Below are 19,773 nucleotides of genomic sequence, written 5' to 3' on the forward strand. Positions count from 1 at the left end.
GATCTCCTTCACTTGAAAGGTAGTGCCCGAGCAGCGACCCTCCCCAGCTCTAGCCCAACTCCTACTAACCTGCCAGGTGAGATACTATGATCATGAAGGTGCTTCTCCCAGGGCAAGGCTCACCCATTGCACTCTGGGTGTGCTGCCCCTTGCGATTTCCCCAAATGTGGGAAACTTGACTGCATAATTTGTGTTTCCCCTGGACGGCTCTCGTATAATTCAGATCTCTTTGTCTCAGGTCTCTCTCCAGCCTAGTATGCTGTCTGTTTCCACTTCTCTTTTCTTGAGCCCCTCCCTTCTATAACCTTGTGCACTATCCTGACTTCTCCTCCCGTCTGCTTACTTTGTGCCTTCCAATGCACAATGCAAACTACAGGTAGTGCTGCAGGGCCCACACCCTTTTACTTGCCTTACAGAGCAGCTCTGGAGCTGTTACAGTACCCAGCTGCTGCAAGAAATCAGCTTGAATGCTTCAGGGGCTGGGGCATGGCCAACATGAGCCCCACACCGAAGGAGGGTGGGGGTGTTTAATGCGAACTAGGGGTCATCCAAGCGTCGCAAAAGGCCGCCATGCCCTGCATATCCCTTTTCTCTTTTCATAAGCAGACGAGGGTTGAAGCCAACTTTGACCCACTGCTTGGATGACATCACTTGCTGCCTTTCCAATGAAGCAAGTTTAATTTAGTAATAGGTGAAAAACCATCCCTACAAAGGTGTTAATCAGATACTTGGCTTTGTGGACACTTTTCAGAGAACAAATTAGTTAGCATAAAAATAAAGCCAGAAAATGAAGAGCTGTTTAATCACTCAATTGGATTTTTCTGCAAGCGTATTTCTTTTTCTCTGCAACCCACTGCTAAGTTGTGCTTCCTAGCTGTTCTTTTATAAAATCACTTAATCAAATCTAACTCTGATTACATCAGAGAAGGCCAGGTACCCTACACCATAAGAGGGGGTTTGAAATTTTGACTTGTCTACTTAAAGATCACCAAAATCTGATGACAAGGTCAATAACATCCCTGGGTGGGATTGAACCACCAACCCTTTGGTTAATAACCAAACACACTAACCGATTGCACCACCGAGACACTTTGCAAAAGTACATACTGACAAAGGTTAATAAGCATTCATCTAGAACGTTTCCTAGAAAACTTTAAAAAGTCAATAATCTGGAGAGTTTTTGTAAAATGTTTCTTCCATCAACCAATGAAGAAACGCATTGGTACTTTCCCATGATGAGTGAGTGCTTCAGGATCTCTTGCACTTACATGTGCAGCAGAGTACTGCAATGGAAGCATGCTGGGCCCCTTAACCCAGAGGTAGGCAGATTGAAACTATCCTCTGCTATATGCATTTTTTTTTTTGTTAATTAAAGTAATCCAAAACTGGGATTGATATTTTTGCTCTTTTATTTTTACTTAAAGTACAATAACTTTTACCATTTTAATTTGTTTTAATAGTATATTGACAGTATTGTTTTCTTTCAAAAATCCACTTAATTTTCTTTACCCTATTATTAAAATGGTAATTGACAAAAACAAACTACATTGTCACCAGAAGAGCAATACAAAATGTACAAGTGATATATTAAAATCATCTTTCCAGCTTGAATTTCAATGATGCATTGGGGCAACGATTTTGTGAGAAACATCTTCACCCTTAAATAAAGATTTTCTTAATTCCTTACCTGTGTGCTAATTAGATATCACCTTGTTTTCACATTAAACAGACTTCCACATGAGAAAGCAGCAAGGATGCAGTGGCGTTAATGTTTCCTGGTGTCAACCTGTATTATTTCAGTAGATATTGAAATGAGGATGCATCTTGCTGCCTTTCCAATGAAGCAAGTTTAATTTAGTAATAGGTGAAAAACCATCCCTACAAAGATGTTAATCAGATACTTGGCTTTGTGGACACTTTTCAGAGAACAAATTTGTTAGCATAAAAATAAAGCCAGAAAATGAAGAGCTGTTTAATCACTCAATTTGATTTTTTTGCCAGCATATTTCTTTTTCTCTGCAAACCACTGCTAAATTGTGCTTCCTAGCTGTTTTTATAAAATCACTGAATCAAATCTAACTCTGATTACATCAGAGAAGGCCAGGTACCCTACACCATAACAGGGGTTTTTGAAATTTTGACTTGTCTACTTAAAGATCACCAAAATCTGATAACAAGGTCAATTACATCCCTGGGTGGGATTGAACCACCAACCTTTTGGTTAATAGCTGTACACACTAACTGATTGCGCCACAGCGACACTTTGCAAAAGTACATACTGACAAAGGCTAATAAGCATTCATCTAGAACGTTTCCTAGAAAAACTTTAAATAGTCAATAATCTGGAGAGTTTTTGTAAGATGTTTCTTCCATCAACCAATGAAGAAACACATTGGTACTTTCCCATGATGAGTGAGTGCTTCAGGATCTCTTGCAATTACATGTGCAGCAGAGTACTGTAATGGAAGCATGCTGGGTCCATAGCCCAGAGGTAGGCAGATTGAAACTATCCTCTGCTATATGCGTTTTTTTTTTGTTAATTAAAGTAATCCAAAACTGGGATTGATATTTTTGCTCTTTTATTTTTACTTAAAGTACAATAACTTTTACCATTTTCATTTGTTTTAATAGTATATTGACAGTATTGTTTTCTTTCAAAAATCCACTTAATTTTCTTTACCCGATTATTAAAATGGTAATTGACAAAAACAAACTACATTGTCACCAGAAGAGCAATACAAAATGTACAAGTGATATATTAAAATCATCTTTCCAGCTTGAATTTCAATGATGCATTGGGGCAACGATTTTGTGAGAAACATCTTCACCCTTAAATAAAGATTTTCTTAATTCCTTACCTGTGTGCTAATTAGATATCACCTTGTTTTCACATTAAACAGACTTCCACATGAGAAAGCACAAAGGATGCAGTGGCGTTAATGTTTCCTGGTGTCAACCTGTATTATTTCAGTAGATATTGAAATGAGGATGCATCTTGCTGCCTTTCCAATGAAGCAAGTTTAATTTAGTAATAGGTTAAAAACCATCCCTACAAATGTGTTAATCAGAAACTTGGCTTTGTGGACACTTTTCAGAGAACAAATTTGTTAGCATAAAAATAAAGCCAGAAAATGAAAAGCTGTTTAATCACTCAATTGGATTTTTTTGCCAGCATATTTCTTTTTCTCTGCAACCCACTGCTAAATTGTGCTTCCTAGCTGTTTTTATAAAATCACTGAATCAAATCTAACTCTGATTACATCAGAGAAGGCCAGGTACCCTACACCATAAGAGGGGGTTTGAAATTTTCACTTGTCTACATAAAGATCACCAAAATCTGATAACAAGGTCAATTACGTCCCTGGGTGGGATTGAACCACCAACCTTTTGGTTAATAGCCTTACACAGTAACTGATTGCGCCACAGCAACACTTTGTAAAAGTCCATACTGACAAAGGCTAATAAGCATTCATCTAGAACGATTCCTAGAAACATTTTAAAAAGTCAATAATGTGGAGAGTTTTTGTAAGATGTTTCTTCCATCAACCAATGAAGAAACACATTGGTACTTTCCCATGATGAGTGAGTGCTTCAGGATCTCTTGCACTTACATGTGCAGCAGAGTACTGTAATGGAAGCATGCTGGGTCCATAACCCAGAGGTAGGCAGATTGAAACTATCCTTTGCTATATGCATTTTTTTTTGTTCATTAAAGTAATCCAAAACTGGGATTGATATTTTAGCTTTTATTTTTACTTAAAGTACAATAACTTTTACCATTTTAATTTGTTTTAGTGCAAATGGCATATCAGCAGTCAGCACTAACTGGTGACATGCCATTTGTACAAGTAAGCCATGTGTGACTAATATATAAACATGCTTTATTAAATAACACCTCAAACTATCATACCCAGGATTCAAACCTATAACCTGTTGAATTCTAATCAAACACCCTACCCATGGAGCTACTTGATCCTGCATCTTTTCTAACCTCCAAAAACAGATTCAGTTGCATTTTCCAGCGTGTTTTGTTTGCGCCTTTGCAAATGTCTTACATCGACAAACTTATTTAGTACTATTTTGCAAATAGGGTTACATTGTCGCAACATTGTGCTCCCTAATTGCTTGATTTTTTAAATGCAACAATTGATAAAGACACCTGATAATTGCTCTGTGGAGTCTTATTTTGTGTTTTGTGTTTAGTCTTTAGATCTGAATTTGAATGTACTTGTGAACTAACTTAATTTCCTACTTCTAAATTCATTCCTAAATTCACTACTTACATGAATCCTGTAGTTGGGCATTTTGGGACTTCGATTGTGGGCATTGTTTTGTGTCCAGACCAGCAGCAGGTGGTGTGCATTTGCTGGAAAGGCATCGAAGACCTCCGATATGCTGCATCTCCTGATGTGTGTCTCCCTCAAGTGGCTGTCAGCAAATGCCTGCTAGACACCCCATTCCAAGCTGATTGTGACATCATGGAACATGCATCATAGAACAGGCATGCTAAAACATGGGTCTTCAACCTGCGACCCTCCAGCTGCTGTGGAACTACACATCCCAGCATGCCCTGCCTCAGTTTTAGCATACCTTAATAGCAAAACTGTGGCAGGGCATGCTGGGATGTGTAGTTTCACAGCAGCTGGAGGGCCACAGGATGAAGACCCATGTGCTAGAGCCAAGCCGCAGGTACATTGAATGCTAGCAAGCTGAATATTTAAATCCTTTTTGTTCCGCAGCATTCCAATGCGGAAGATTCCATGGAACCAGAGATCCTTCCATTGAGAAGGACATGCTGCCTGGATGACTACACTGTGCAAATTAAATCACGGAGCCAGTTGGCTTGTGGGTGGCTCTGGTGACTGGGTGGTTGGGTGGGTGGTGTGTCGGAAGTGGAGCGCATGCAAATGATTGTGTATCATCCAGCTAGTGAGAGAGAAAACTCATGCAGGAGTGTTCCTGCTTGTCAGTGGGTTATGCACCTTGCCAGACGTTAAATCTACATAGAGCAGCTGGAGGGGACAAGAGCAGGTTTGCAAAATATAGATAGAAGAGCATATATGCTGGCGCATTCTCCATGATTGTGTCAGCTTATGTTTTGGTGCACTGCACTTTCCTCCACTAAGTTTTAGCCATTTTTGTTAAGCTCAAGTGTAGTTGCTTCTCGGCCTTTTGGCTGTGATCTTGTATCGTGGTTGAAGGGTCTGCTGGAGGGAGGGATTGTTTTCTTCATTGGCGAAAGACCAAAGATATTCCAGGATGGAAGGCTTGGGAACACTATCTGTTTTTCAGTTGTGGAAGAGCACAGAGGTCGGATTGGACTACATTCTATAGTAAAGGATATCTTTCTATTTATTGACCCTCCCCTTATATGTGTCTGTGTTACAATAAAGCTTCGGTTTTGTGAATCCCTCACCCTCTTACACTCCACACCCATAGCCTTATTAACTGTTGTATTATTGTATACTTTAAATGTATAGTGCAGTTCATGATTTATAGTGTAGACTGGCCTGTGCTGTAGTTCTTGAACTGTACTATACCGTCAGCATTTGTATTGTGTTTTGGCTGTGCTGCAACACTGTATTTATGTGTGCAATGTTTATGTATGTTTTTTTTTATGTCAATAAAGACTGCTTTTTCAAGCCAATATCTGAAAACAATCAATGTTTATCTTTGATGGCAATAAAAGTGGTATGATATTTGATGCTTTTGAAAGGCAATATCTGATATGTCCCCTATCTGGGAACCATATATTAAATGGCTTTTCAGAAAAGGGAGATGGGAGAAGAGCTTTCATTACTTGTAGGACCGATGCACATAAAGAAGCAAAAAAACATACATAAACATTACACACATAAGTACCGCGTTGCGGCACAGCCAAAACACAATAGAAATGCTGATGGTATAGTACAGTTCAAGAACTACAGCACAGGCCAGCCTACACTATAAATCATGAACTGCACTATACATTTAAACTGTACAATAATACAACAGTTAATAAGGCTATGGGTGTGGAGTGTAAGAGGGTGAGGGAATCACAAGCCCGAAGCTTTATTGAAAGACTGACACATATAAGGGGAGGTTTAATAAATAGAAAGACATCCTTTACTATAGAATGTAGTCCAATCCGACCTCTGTGCTCTTCCACAACTGAAAAACAGATAGTGTTCCCAAGCCTTCCATCCTGGAATATCTTTGGTCTTTCGCCAATGAAGAAAGCAATCCCTCCCTCCAGCAGACCCTTCAACCACAATACAAGATCACAGCCAAAAGGCCGAGAAGCAACTACACTTGAGCTTAACAAAAATGGCTAAAACTTAGTGGAGGAAAGTGCAGTGCACCAAAACATAAGCTGACACAATCATGGAGAATGCGCCAGCATATATGCTCTTCTATCTATATTTTGCAAACATGCTCTTGTCCCCTCCAGCTGCTCTATGTAGATTTAACGTCTGGCAAGGTGCATAACCCACTGACAAGCAGGCACACTCCTGCATGAGTTTTCACTCTCACTAGCTGGATGATACACAATCATTTGCATGTGCTCCACCTCCGACACACCACCCACCCAACCACCCAGTCACCAGAGCCACCCACAAACCAACTGGCTCCGTGATTTAATTTGCACAGTGTAGTCATCCAGGCAGCATGTCCTTCTCAATGGAAGGATCTCTGGTTCCATGGAATCTTCCGCATTGGAATGCTGCGGAACAAAAAGGATTTAAATATTCAGCTTGCTAGCATTCAATGTACCTGCGGCTTGGCTCTAGCACATGGGTCTTCATCCTGTGGCCCTCCAGCTGCTGTGAAACTACACATCCCAGCACGCCCTGCCACAGTTTTGCTATAAGGTATGCTAAAACTGAGGCAGGGCATGCTGGGATGTGTAGTTCCACAGCAGCTGGAGGGTCGCAGGTTGAAGACCCATGTTTTAGCATGCCTGTTCTATGATGCATGTTCCGTGATGTCACAATCAGCTTGGAATGAGGTGTCTAGCAGGCATTTGCTGACAGCCACTTGAGGGAGACACACATCAGGAGATGCAGCATATCGGAGGTCTTTGATGCCTTTCCAGCAAATGCACACCACCTGCTGCTGGTCTGGACACAAAACAATGCCCACAATCGAAGTCCCAAAATGCCCAACTACAGGATTCATGTAAGTAGTGAATTTAGGAATGAATTTAGAAGTAGGAAATTAAGTTAGTTCACAAGTACATTCAAATTCAGATCTAAAGTCTAGGTAGGCCTCACGTCCTGGCAGCCGCCAGCATTTAAAAATGCCTTGATTAGAGGTACGGAATTAAATGTAGATAAGAAGTAGACACAAAATAAGACTCCGCAGAGCAGTTATCAGGTGTTTTTATCAATTGTTGCATTTAAAAAATCAAGCAATTAGGGAACACAATGTTGCAACAATGTAACCCTATTTGCAAAATAGTACTAAATAAGTTTGTCGATGTAAGACATTTGCAAAGGCGCATCCAAAACACGCTGGAAAATGCAACTGAATCTGTTTTTGGAGGCTAGAATAGGAAATGTGCATCGGTCCTACAAGTACTGAAAGCTCTTCTCCCATCTCCCTTTTCTGAAAAGCCATTTAATATATGGTTCCCAGATAGGGGACATATCAGATATTGCCTTTCAAAAGCAGCAAATATCATACCACTTCTATTGCCATCAAAGATAAACATTGATTGTTTTCAGATATTGGATTGAAAAAGCAGTCTTTATTGACATAAAGAAGCAAAAAAACATACATAAACATTACACACATAAGTACTGTGTTGCAGCACAGCCAAAACACAATACAAATGCTGTCGGTATAGTACAGTTCAAGAACTACAGCACAGGTCAGCCTACACTATAAATCATGAACTGCACTATACATTTAAACAATACAATAGTTAATAAGGCTATGGGTGTGGAGTGTAAGAGGGTGACGGAATCACACGCCCAAAGCTTTATTGAAAGACAGACACATATAAAGGGAGGATTAATAAATACAAAGATACCCTTTACTATAGAATGTAGTCCAATCCGGTCTTTCAACTCTTCCACAACTGAAAAACGGATAGTGTTCCCAAGCCTTCCATCCTGGAATATCTTCAGTCTCTCGCCAATGAAGAAAACAATCCCTCCAGCAGACTCTTCAACCACAATACAATATCACAGCCAAAAGAGCGAGAAGCAACTACACTTGCGTTTAAACAAAATGGCTAAAACTTAGTGGAGGAAAGTGCAGTGCACCAAAACATAAGCTGACACAATCATGGAGAATGCGCCAGCATATATGCTCTTCTGTGTATATTTTCCAAACCTGCTCTTGTCCCCTCCAGTTGCTCCATGTAGATTTGACGTCTGGCAAGGTGCATAACTCACTGACAAGCAGGCACACTCCTGCATGAGTTTTCTCTCTCACTAGCTGGATGATACACATTCATTTGCATGTGCTCCACCTCCGACACACCGCCCACCCAACCACCCAGTCACCAGAGCCACCCACAAGCCAACTGGCTCCGTGATTTAATTTGCACAGTGCAGTCATCCAGGCAGCATGTCCTTCTCAATGGAATAATCTCTGGTTCCATGGAATCTTCCGCATTGGAATGCTGCGGAACAAAAAGGATTTAAACATTCAGCTTGCTAGCATTCAATGTACCTGCGGTTTGGTTCTAGCACATGGGTCTTCATCCTGTGGCCCTCCAGCTGCTGTGAAACTACACATCCCAGCATGCCCTGCCACAGTTTTGCTATTAAGGTATGCTAAAACTGAGGCAGGGCATGCTGGGATATGTAGTTCCACAGCAGCTGGAGGGTCGCAGGTTGAAGACCCATGTTTTAGCATGCCTGTTCTATGATGCATGTTCCGTGATGTCACAATCAGCTTGGAATGGGGTGTCTAGCATGCATTTGCTGACAGCCACTTGAGGCAGACACACATCAGGAGATGCAGCATATCGGAGGTCTTCGATGCCTTTCCAGCAAATGCACACCACCAGCTGCTGGTCTGGACACAAAACAATGCCCACAATTGAAGGCTCAAAATGCCCAACTACAGGATTAATGTAAGTAGTGAATTTAGGAATGAGTTTAGAAGTAGGAAATTAAGTTAGTTCACAAGTACATTCAAATTCAGATCTAAAGACTAGGTAGGCCTCACGTCCTGGCAGCACCCAGCATTTAAAAATGCCTTGATTATAGGTAGGGAATTAAATGTAGATAAGAAGTAGACACAAAAGAAGACTCCACAGAGCAATTATCAGGTGTCTTTATCAATTTTTGCATTTAAAAAATCAAGCAATTAGGGAACACAATGTTGCGACAATGTAACCCTATTTGCAAAATAGTACTAAATAAGTTTGTCGATGTAAGACATTTGCAAAGGCGCAAACAAAACACGCTGGAAAATGCAACTGAATCTGTTTTTGGAGGTTAGAATAGATGCAGGATCAAGTAGCTCAATGGGTAGGGTGTTTGATTAGAATTTAACAGGTTATAGGTTTGAATCCTGGGTATGATAGTTTGAGGTGTTATTTAATAAAGTATGTTTATATATTAGTCACACATGGCTTACTTGTACAAATGGCATGTCACCAGTTAGTGCTGACTGCTGATATGCCATTTACACAAACATGCCATGTGTGACTGTATATGCATTTAAGGAGGGCACCCCTGCAATACCACAAACCATTGAGTGTCAAGTATACTAGATATATCTTCATATCTCATGTGCTTTCTCTGAGACCAATCTTGTTATGCCCCTTCCCCACAAGGCATGCGCCTTTTGTCCATATTGCAAAAATGGGGGGGAGGGCATATAATTCTCTGTCACAGGGCACCAAAAAGTCTAGTTATGGCTCTGGTATGCATTATGTAATCTGGCAGACCATCTCTCCAACACTGGCTGGTTGGAATAGAAATCCGGTTATCTATGTGAGCAAATGACCATCAACGATTTACTCTCAAACACTAAAAAATGGACAAAAATGGTCCCCTAAACAAATTGGTTAAATTTTGGGTTTAACCAATTTGTGTAATGACCATTTTTGACCACTTTTCTAGTGTTTGGGAGCAAATGGTTAATTGACATTTGCTCCTATACATTACCAGATTTTCATTCCATCCATCCAGACTGGATAGATAGCCTGACAGATAATTGTGTAGTGTACGCCCAGGATAACTGTTAGTCATGCTTTATTTTATGGCGGCACATAAATGGGTGGACAGATCCAGGGCAAGCACTGCCCACTCATGCATAGTTGTCAACTGATGTGAAGTTCCAGGGGGCAATCTCAGTTATAAAGAGAAGTATCTGGAAATTGTCCCTAGTTAAAAAAAAAAAAAAATTTTTTATCAACTCCATTTATTTAGTATGATATCCCAGGTGATAGGATGCCAGCAGTCAGAACAACATACTTTATTAAATAACACATCTCAAACTACCATACCCAGGATTCAAACCTATAACCTGTTGAATTCTAATCAAACACCCTACCTATTGAGCTATTTGATCCTGCATAAAAATTGTGAACATTATATGAAGCTATTGGTACTTTGCAAAAAAAAAGAATCAGCATTACAACGCAGCAGATCCATGCAGTTTGCAGCCACACACTACATGTATCTGCTCAGCCACAATGCTGATTATTTCTTCACAAAGTACAAGGTGAGCTCCAAACAGAATTCTCTAGCTTAGAATTATACCTTTCTTTGCCAAACCTAGAAGTCGGGCCCCCCACCCTGGGATCCCCCAGAGGGAGGCCTGCACCGTCATGCGGCAGGCTTGTCCGTTTTGGAAGCAGGCTGATGGGCAGCCCAGGATTGCTTCAGTCTGGGCTTGGCAGGTCTGGAAACATGAGCTTGCTTTGGGTATGCCTGACCTTGGGTACGCTTTACCTGGAGGATGAAAGGGCCAAGAAAAGTACTTTTAGCCTTCTGCGTGGTAGGAGTCATACTAGGTAGGCAAGCTGTTTTAGCAGTAGCCAGATCAGCTACAATCTTATTGAGGTCTTCTCCAAAAGGAGATTCAACTGAGGCAGCACAAGGGAACTCTCATCTGGGGACAACAACTGCAGGGAGAACACATATTTTCAGATGAACATGGTAGGGCAGAAGGCTGCCTAATACTGAAGCACCCCCAAACAACAAATCAAATGCAACTTACTTGACAGAGATGTGCCTGAGCAACGGCCCTCCCCAGCCCTATCCCAAATCATACTTATTTTGCATAGGAGATACCATGGTCATGAAGATTGTTCTCCCAGGGTTAGGTTCATTCATTGCATTCTGCGTATGCTGACCCCTGTGATTTCCCCAAATGTGGGAAACTCGACTGCATTATTTGTGGTAGTGGGGGACTGTGTTTGTGCTTTCCTCTGGTCAGCTCTGGTAAAAGTCAGATTTCTTTGTCTCAGATCTTCCTCTAGCCTTTGTCTTCTTTCGAGAGTTCCCTTGTGCTGCCTCAGTTGGATCTCCTTCACTTGACAGGGGGGTGCCCGAGCAGCGACCCTCCCCAGCTCTAGCCCAACTCCTACTTACCTGCCAGGTGAGATACTATGATCATGAAGTTGCTTCTCCCAGGGCAAGGCTCACCCATTGCACTCTGGGTGTGCTGCCCCTGCGATTTCCCCAAATGTGGGAAACTTGACTGCATAATTTGAGTTTTCCCTGGTCGGCTCTCATGTAATTCAGATCTCTTTGTCTCAGGTCTCTCTCCAGCCTAGTTTGCTGTCTGGTTCCACTTCTTTTTTCTTGAGCCCCTCCCTTCTATACCCTTGTGCACTATCCTGACTTCTCCTCCCGTCTGCTTACTTTGTGCCTCCCAATGCACAATGCAAACTACGGGTAGTGCTGCAGGGCCCACACCCTTTTACTTGCTTTACAGAGCAGCTCTGGAGCTGTTACAGTGCCCAGCTGCTGCAAGAAATCAGCTTGAATGCTTCAGGGGCTGGGGAATGGCCAACATGAGCCCCACACCGAAGGAGGGTGGGGGTGCTTAATGCGAACTAGGGGTCATCCAAGCACCACAAAAGGCCTCCATGCCCTGCACGCTCCTTTTCTCTTTTCATATGCAGACGAGGGTTGAAGCCAACTTTGACCCACTGCTTGGATGACATCACCATATTCAAATCCATCTGCTGCAGGCCATCCCCCAGGAATGCTTGCACTAGTTGTTGCATTTGGTTTGTTGTTTGGGGGTGCTTCAGTATTAGGCAGCCTTCTGCCACCCCATGTTCATCTGAAAATATGTGTTCTCCCTGCAGTTGTTGTCCCCAGATGAGAGTTCCCTTGTGCTGCCTCAGTTGAATCTCCTTTACTTGACAGAGATGTGCCTGAGCAACGGCCCTCCCCAGCCCTATCCCAAATCATACTTATTTTGCATAGGAGATACTATTGTCATGAAGATTGTTCTCCCAGGGTGAGGTTCATTCATTGCATTCTGGGTATGCTGACCCCTGTGATTTCCCCAAATGTGGGAAACTCGACTGCATTATTTGTGGTAGTGGTGGACTGTGTTTGTGCTTTCCTCTGGTCAGCTCTGGTAAAAGTCAGATTTCTTTGTCTCAGATCTTCCTCTAGCCTTGTTCTTCTTTTGAGAGTTCCCTTGTGCTGCCTCAGTTGGATCTCCTTCACTTGAAAGGTAGTGCCCGAGCAGCGACCCTCCCCAGCTCTAGCCCAACTCCTACTAACCTGCCAGGTGAGATACTATGATCATGAAGGTGCTTCTCCCAGGGCAAGGCTCACCCATTGCACTCTGGGTGTGCTGCCCCTTGCGATTTCCCCAAATGTGGGAAACTTGACTGCATAATTTGTGTTTCCCCTGGACGGCTCTCGTATAATTCAGATCTCTTTGTCTCAGGTCTCTCTCCAGCCTAGTATGCTGTCTGTTTCCACTTCTCTTTTCTTGAGCCCATCCCTTCTATAACCTTGTGCACTATCCTGACTTCTCCTCCCGTCTGCTTACTTTGTGCCTTCCAATGCACAATGCAAACTACAGGTAGTGCTGCAGGGCCCACACCCTTTTACTTGCCTTACAGAGCAGCTCTGGAGCTGTTACAGTACCCAGCTGCTGCAAGAAATCAGCTTGAATGCTTTAGGGGCTGGGGCATGGCCAACATGAGCCCCACACCGAAGGAGGGTGGAGGTGTTTAATGCGAACTAGGGGTCATCCAAGCGTCGCAAAAGGCCGCCATGCCCTGCATATCCCTTTTCTCTTTTCATAAGCAGACGAGGGATGAAGCCAACTTTGACCCACTGCTTGGATGACATCACTTGCTGCCTTTCCAATGAAGCAAGTTTAATTTAGTAATAGGTGAAAAACCATCCCTACAAAGGTGTTAATCAGATACTTGGCTTTGTGGACTCTTTTCAGAGAACAAATTTGTTAGCATAAAAATAAAGCCAGAAAATGAAGAGCTGTTTAATCACTCAATTGGATTTTTCTGCCAGCATATTTCTTTTTCTCTGCAACCCACTGCTAAATTGTGCTTCCTAGCTGTTTTTTTCATAAAATCACTTAATCAAATCTAACTGATTACATCAGAGTAGGCCAGGTACCCTACACCATAAGAGAGGGTTTGAAATTTTGACTTGTCTACTTAAATATCACCAAAATCTGATCACAAGGTCAATTACGTCCCTGGGTGGGATTGAACCACCAACTTTTTGGTTAATAGCCGTACACACTAACTGATTGCGCTACAGCGACACTTTGTGAAAGTACATACTGACAAAGGCTAATAAGCATTCATCTAGAACGTTTCCTAGAAAACTTTAAAAAGTCAATAATCTGGAGAGTTTTTGTAAGATGTTTCTTCCATCAACCAATGAAGAAACGCATTGGTACTTTCCCATGATGAGTGAGTGCTTCAGGATCTCTTGCACTTACATGTGCAGCAGAGTACTGCAATGGAAGCATGCTGGGCCCCTTAACCCAGAGGTAGGCAGATTGAAACTATCCTCTGCTATATGCATTTTTTTTTTGTTAATTAAAGTAATCCAAAACTGGGATTGATATTTTTGCTCTTTTATTTTTACTTAAAGTACAATAACTTTTACCATTTTAATTTGTTTTAATAGTATATTGACAGTATTGTTTTCTTTCAAAAATCCACTTAATTTTCTTTACCCTATTATTAAAATGGTAATTGACAAAAACAAACTACATTGTCACCAGAAGAGCAATACAAAATGTACAAGTGATATATTAAAATCATCTTTCCAGCTTGAATTTCAATGATGCATTGGGGCAATGATTTTGTGAGAAACATCTTCACCCTTAAATAAAGATTTTCTTAATTCCTTACCTGTGTGCTAATTAGATATCACCTTGTTTTCACATTAAACAGACTTCCACATGAGAAAGCAGCAAGGATGCAGTGGCGTTAATGTTTCCTGGTGTCAACCTGTATTATTTCAGTAGATATTGAAATGAGGATGCATCTTGCTGCCTTTCCAATGAAGCAAGTTTAATTTAGTAATAGGTGAAAAACCATCCCTACAAAGATGTTAATCAGATACTTGGCTTTGTGGACACTTTTCAGAGAACAAATTTGTTAGCATAAAAATAAAGCCAGAAAATGAAGAGCTGTTTAATCACTCAATTGGATTTTTTTGCCAGCATATTTCTTTTTCTCTGCAAACCACTGCTAAATTGTGCTTCCTAGCTGTTTTTATAAAATCACTGAATCAAATCTAACTCTGATTACATCAGAGAAGGCCAGGTACCCTACACCATAACAGGTGTTTTTGAAATTTTGACTTGTCTACTTAAAGATCACCAAAATCTGATAACAAGGTCAATTACATCCCTGGGTGGGAATGAACCACCAACCTTTTGGTTAATAGCCGTACACACTAACTGATTGCGCCACAGCGACACTTTGCAAAAGTACATACTGACAAAGGCTAATAAGCATTCATCTAGAACGTTTCCTAGAAAAACTTTAAATAGTCAATAATCTGGAGAGTTTTTGTAAGATGTTTCTTCCATCAACCAATGAAGAAACACATTGGTACTTTCCCATGATGAGTGAGTACTTCAGGATCTCTTGCAATTACATGTGCAGCAGAGTACTGTAATGGAAGCATGCTGGGTCCATAGCCCAGAGGTAGGCAGATTGAAACTATCCTCTGCTATATGCGTTTTTTTTTTGTTAATTAAAGTAATCCAAAACTGGGATTGATATTTTTGCTCTTTTATTTTTACTTAAAGTACAATAACTTTTACCATTTTCATTTGTTTTAATAGTATATTGACAGTATTGTTTTCTTTCAAAAATCCACTTAATTTTCTTTACCCGATTATTAAAATGGTAATTGACAAAAACAAACTACATTGTCACCAGAAGAGCAATACAAAATGTACAAGTGATATATTAAAATCATCTTTCCAGCTTGAATTTCAATGATGCATTGGGGCAACGATTTTGTGAGAAACATCTTCACCCTTAAATAAAGATTTTCTTAATTCCTTACCTGTGTGCTAATTAGATATCACCTTGTTTTCACATTAAACAGACTTCCACATGAGAAAGCAGCAAGGATGCAGTGGCGTTAATGTTTCCTGGTGTCAACCTGTATTATTTCAGTAGATATTCAAATGAGGATGCATCTTGCTGCCTTTCCAATGAAGCAAGTTTAATTTAGTAATAGGTGAAAAACCATCCCTACAAAGGTGTTAATCAGAAACTTGGCTTTGTGGACACTTTTCAGAGAACAAATTTGTTAGCATAAAAATAAAGCCAGAAAATGAAGAGCTGTTTAATCACTCAATTGGATTTTTTTGCCAGCATATTTCTTTTTCTCTGCAACCCACTGCTAAATTGTGCTTCCTAGCTGTTTTTATAAAATCACTGAATCAAATCTAACTCTGATTACATCAGAGAAGGCCAGGTACCCTACACCATAAGAGGGGGTTTGAAATTTTGACTTGTCTACATAAAGATCACCAAAATCTGATAACAAGGTCAATTACGTCCCTGGGTGGGATTGAACCACCAACCTTTTGGTTAATAGCCTTACACAGTAACTGATTGCGCCACAGCAACACTTTGCAAAAGTCCTTACTGACAAAGGCTAATAAGCATTCATCTAGAACGATTCCTAGAAACATTTTAAAAAGTCAATAATGTGGAGAGTTTTTGTAAGATGTTTCTTCCATCAACCAATGAAGAAACACATTGGTACTTTCCCATGATGAGTGAGTGCTTCAGGATCTCTTGCACTTACATGTGCAGCAGAGTACTGTAATGGAAGCATGCTGGGTCCATAACCCAGAGGTAGGCAGATTGAAACTATCCTCTGCTATATGCATTTTTCTTTGTTAATTAAAGTAATCCAAAACTGGGATTGATATTTTTGCTCTTTTATTTTTACTTAAAGTACAATAACTTTTACCATTTTAATTTGTTTTAATAGTATATTGACAGTATTGTTTTCTTTCAAAAATCCAATTAATTTTCTTTACCCGATTATTAAAATGGTAATTGACAAAAGCAAACTACATTGTCACCAGAAGAGCAATACAAAATGTACAAATGATATATTAAAATCATCTTTCCAGCTTGAATTTCAATGATGCATTGGGGCAACGATTTTGTGAGAAACATCTTCACCCTTAAATAAAGATTTTCTTAATTCCTTACCTGTGTGCTAATTAGATATCACCTTGTTTTCACATTAAACAGACTTCCACATGAGAAAGCAGCAAGGATGCAGTGGCGTTAATGTTTCCTGGTGTCAACCTGTATTATTTCAGTAGATATTGAAATGAGGATGCATCTTGCTGCCTTTCCAATGAAGCAAGTTTAATTTAGTAATAGGTGAAAAACCATCCCTACAAAGATGTTAATCAGATACTTGGCTTTGTGGACACTTTTCAGAGAACAAATTTGTTAGCATAAAAATAAAGCCAGAAAATGAAGAGCTATTTAATCACTCAATTGGATTTTTTTGCCAGCATATTTCTTTTTCTCTGCAACCCACTGCTAAATTGTGCTTCCTAGCTGTTTTTATAAAATCACTGAATCAAATCTAACTCTGATTACATCAGAGAAGGCCAGGTACCCTACACCATAACAGGGGTTTTCGAAATTTTGACTTGTCTACATAAAGATCACCAAAATCGGATAACAAGGTCAATTACATCCCTGGGTGGGATTGAACCACCAACCTTTTGGTTAATAGCCTTACACAGTAACTGATTGCGCCACAGCAACACTTTGCAAAAGTCCATACTGACAAAGGCTAATAAGCATTCATCTAGAACGATTCCTAGAAACATTTTAAAAAGTCAATAATGTGGAGAGTTTTTGTAAGATGTTTCTTCCATCAACCAATGAAGAAACACATTGGTACTTTCCCATGATGAGTGAGTGCTTCAGGATCTCTTGCACTTACATGTGCAGCAGAGGACTGTAATGGAAGCATGCTGGGTCCATAACCCAGAGGTAGGCAGATTGAAACTATCCTCTGCTATATGCATTTTTTTTTTGTTAATTAAAGTAATCCAAAACTGGTATTGATATTTTTGCTCTTTTATTTTTACTTAAAGTACAATAACTTTTACCATTTTAATTTGTTTTAATAGTATATTGACAGTATTGTTTTCTTTCAAAAATCCACTTAATTTTCTTTACCCGATTATTAAAATGGTAATTGACAAAAACAAACTACATTGTCACCAGAAGAGCAATACAAAATGTACAAGTGATATATTAAAATCATCTTTCCAGCTTGAATTTCAATGATGCATTGGGGCAACGATTTTGTGAGAAACATCTTACCCTTAAATAAAGATTTTCTTAATTCCTTACCTGTGTGCTAATTAGATATCACCTTGTTTTCACATTAAACAGACTTCCACATGAGAAAGCAGCAAGGATGCAGTGGCGTTAATGTTTCCTGGTGTCAACCTGTATTATTTCAGTAGATATTGAAATGAGGATGCATCTTGCTGCCTTTCCAATGAAGCAAGTTTAATTTAGTAATAGGTGAAAAACCATCCCTACAAAGATGTTAATCAGATACTTGGCTTTGTGGACACTTTTCAGAGAACAAATTTGTTAGCATAAAAATAAAGCCAGAAAATGAAGAGCCGTTTAATCACTCAATTGGATTTTTTTGCCAGCATATTTCTTTTTCTCTGCAAACCACTGCTAAATTGTGCTTCCTAGCTGTTTTTATAAAATCACTGAATCAAATCTAACTCTGATTACATCAGAGAAGGCCAGGTACCCTACACCATAACAGGGGTTTTTGAAATTTTGACTTGTCTACTTAAAGATCACCAAAATCTGATAACAAGGTCAATTACATCCCTGGGTGGGATTGAACCACCAACCTTTTGGTTAATAGCCGTACACACTAACTGATTGCGCCACAGCGACACTTTGCAAAAGTACATACTGACAAAGGCTAATAAGCATTCATCTAGAACGTTTCCTAGAAAAACTTTAAATAGTCAATAATCTGGAGAGTTTTTGTAAGATGTTTCTTCCATCAACCAATGAAGAAACACATTGGTACTTTCCCATGATGAGTAAGTACTTCAGGATCTCTGGCAATTACATGTGCAGCAGAGTACTGTAATGGAAGCATGCTGGGTCCATAGCCCAGAGGTAGGCAGATTGAAACTATCCTCTGCTATATGCGTTTTTTTTTGTTAATTAAAGTAATCCAAAACTGGGATTGATATTTTTGCTCTTTTATTTTTACTTAAAGTACAATAACTTTTACCATTTTCATTTGTTTTAATAGTATATTGACAGTATTGTTTTCTTTCAAAAATCCACTTAATTTTCTTTACCCGATTATTAAAATGGTAATTGACAAAAACAAACTACATTGTCACCAGAAGAGCAATACAAAATGTACAAGTGTTATATTAAAATCATCTTTCCAGCTTGAATTTCAATGATGCATTGGGGCAACGATTTTGTGAGAAACATCTTCACCCTTAAATAAAGATTTTCTTAATTCCTTACCTGTGTGCTAATTAGATATCACCTTGTTTTCACATTAAACAGACTTCCACATGAGAAAGCAGCAAGGATGCAGTGGCGTTAATGTTTCCTGGTGTCAACCTGTATTATTTCAGTAGATATTCAAATGAGGATGCATCTTGCTGCCTTTCCAATGAAGCAAGTTTAATTTAGTAATAGGTGAAAAACCATCCCTACAAAGGTGTTAATCAGAAACTTGGCTTTGTGGACACTTTTCAGAGAACAAATTTGTTAGCATAAAAATAAAGCCAGAAAATGAAGAGCTGTTTAATCACTCAATTGGATTTTTTTGCCAGCATATTTCTTTTTCTCTGCAACCCACTGCTAAATTGTGCTTCCTAGCTGTTTTTATAAAATCACTGAATCAAATCTAACTCTGATTACATCAGAGAAGGCCAGGTACCCTACACCATAAGAGGGGGTTTGAAATTTTGACTTGTCTACATAAAGATCACCAAAATCTGATAACAAGGTCAATTACGTCCCTGGGTGGGATTGAACCACCAACCTTTTGGTTAATAGTCTTACACAGTAACTGATTGCGCCACAGCAACACTTTGCGAAAGTCCATACTGACAAAGGCTAATAAGCATTCATCTAGAACGATTCCTAGAAACATTTTAAAAAGTCAATAATGTGGAGAGTTTTTGTAAGATGTTTCTTCCATCAACCAATGAAGAAACACATTGGTACTTTCCCATGATGAGTGAGTGCTTCAGGATCTCTTGCACTTACATGTGCAGCAGAGTACTGTAATGGAAGCATGC

General features: G+C 39.8%; 5 non-coding genes across 5 annotated transcripts; all 5 read left to right on the forward strand.

Annotated features, from left to right (window-relative positions):
• The first annotated feature begins 61 nt into the window (after positions 1-61).
• Positions 62-225, forward strand: LOC134997216 (U1 spliceosomal RNA). Its single transcript, XR_010199761.1, has one exon. It is a non-coding gene; the product is annotated as a U1 spliceosomal RNA (small nuclear RNA).
• Positions 226-11,216: 10,991 nt separating this feature from the next.
• LOC134997063 (U1 spliceosomal RNA) lies at positions 11,217-11,380 on the forward strand. Its single transcript, XR_010199617.1, has one exon. It is a non-coding gene; the product is annotated as a U1 spliceosomal RNA (small nuclear RNA).
• A 152-nt stretch (positions 11,381-11,532) lies between these two features.
• Positions 11,533-11,695, forward strand: LOC134997343 (U1 spliceosomal RNA). Its single transcript, XR_010199875.1, has one exon. It is a non-coding gene; the product is annotated as a U1 spliceosomal RNA (small nuclear RNA).
• A 674-nt stretch (positions 11,696-12,369) lies between these two features.
• LOC134997073 (U1 spliceosomal RNA) lies at positions 12,370-12,533 on the forward strand. The gene has a single exon (XR_010199627.1). It is a non-coding gene; the product is annotated as a U1 spliceosomal RNA (small nuclear RNA).
• A 151-nt stretch (positions 12,534-12,684) lies between these two features.
• On the forward strand, positions 12,685-12,848 carry LOC134997217 (U1 spliceosomal RNA). Its single transcript, XR_010199762.1, has one exon. It is a non-coding gene; the product is annotated as a U1 spliceosomal RNA (small nuclear RNA).
• The last annotated feature ends 6,925 nt before the right edge of the window (positions 12,849-19,773 follow it).

The sequence above is a fragment of the Pseudophryne corroboree genome, unplaced genomic scaffold (assembly GCF_028390025.1).
Source record: "Pseudophryne corroboree isolate aPseCor3 unplaced genomic scaffold, aPseCor3.hap2 scaffold_144, whole genome shotgun sequence".
Classification (NCBI taxonomy): Eukaryota; Metazoa; Chordata; class Amphibia; order Anura; family Myobatrachidae; genus Pseudophryne; species Pseudophryne corroboree.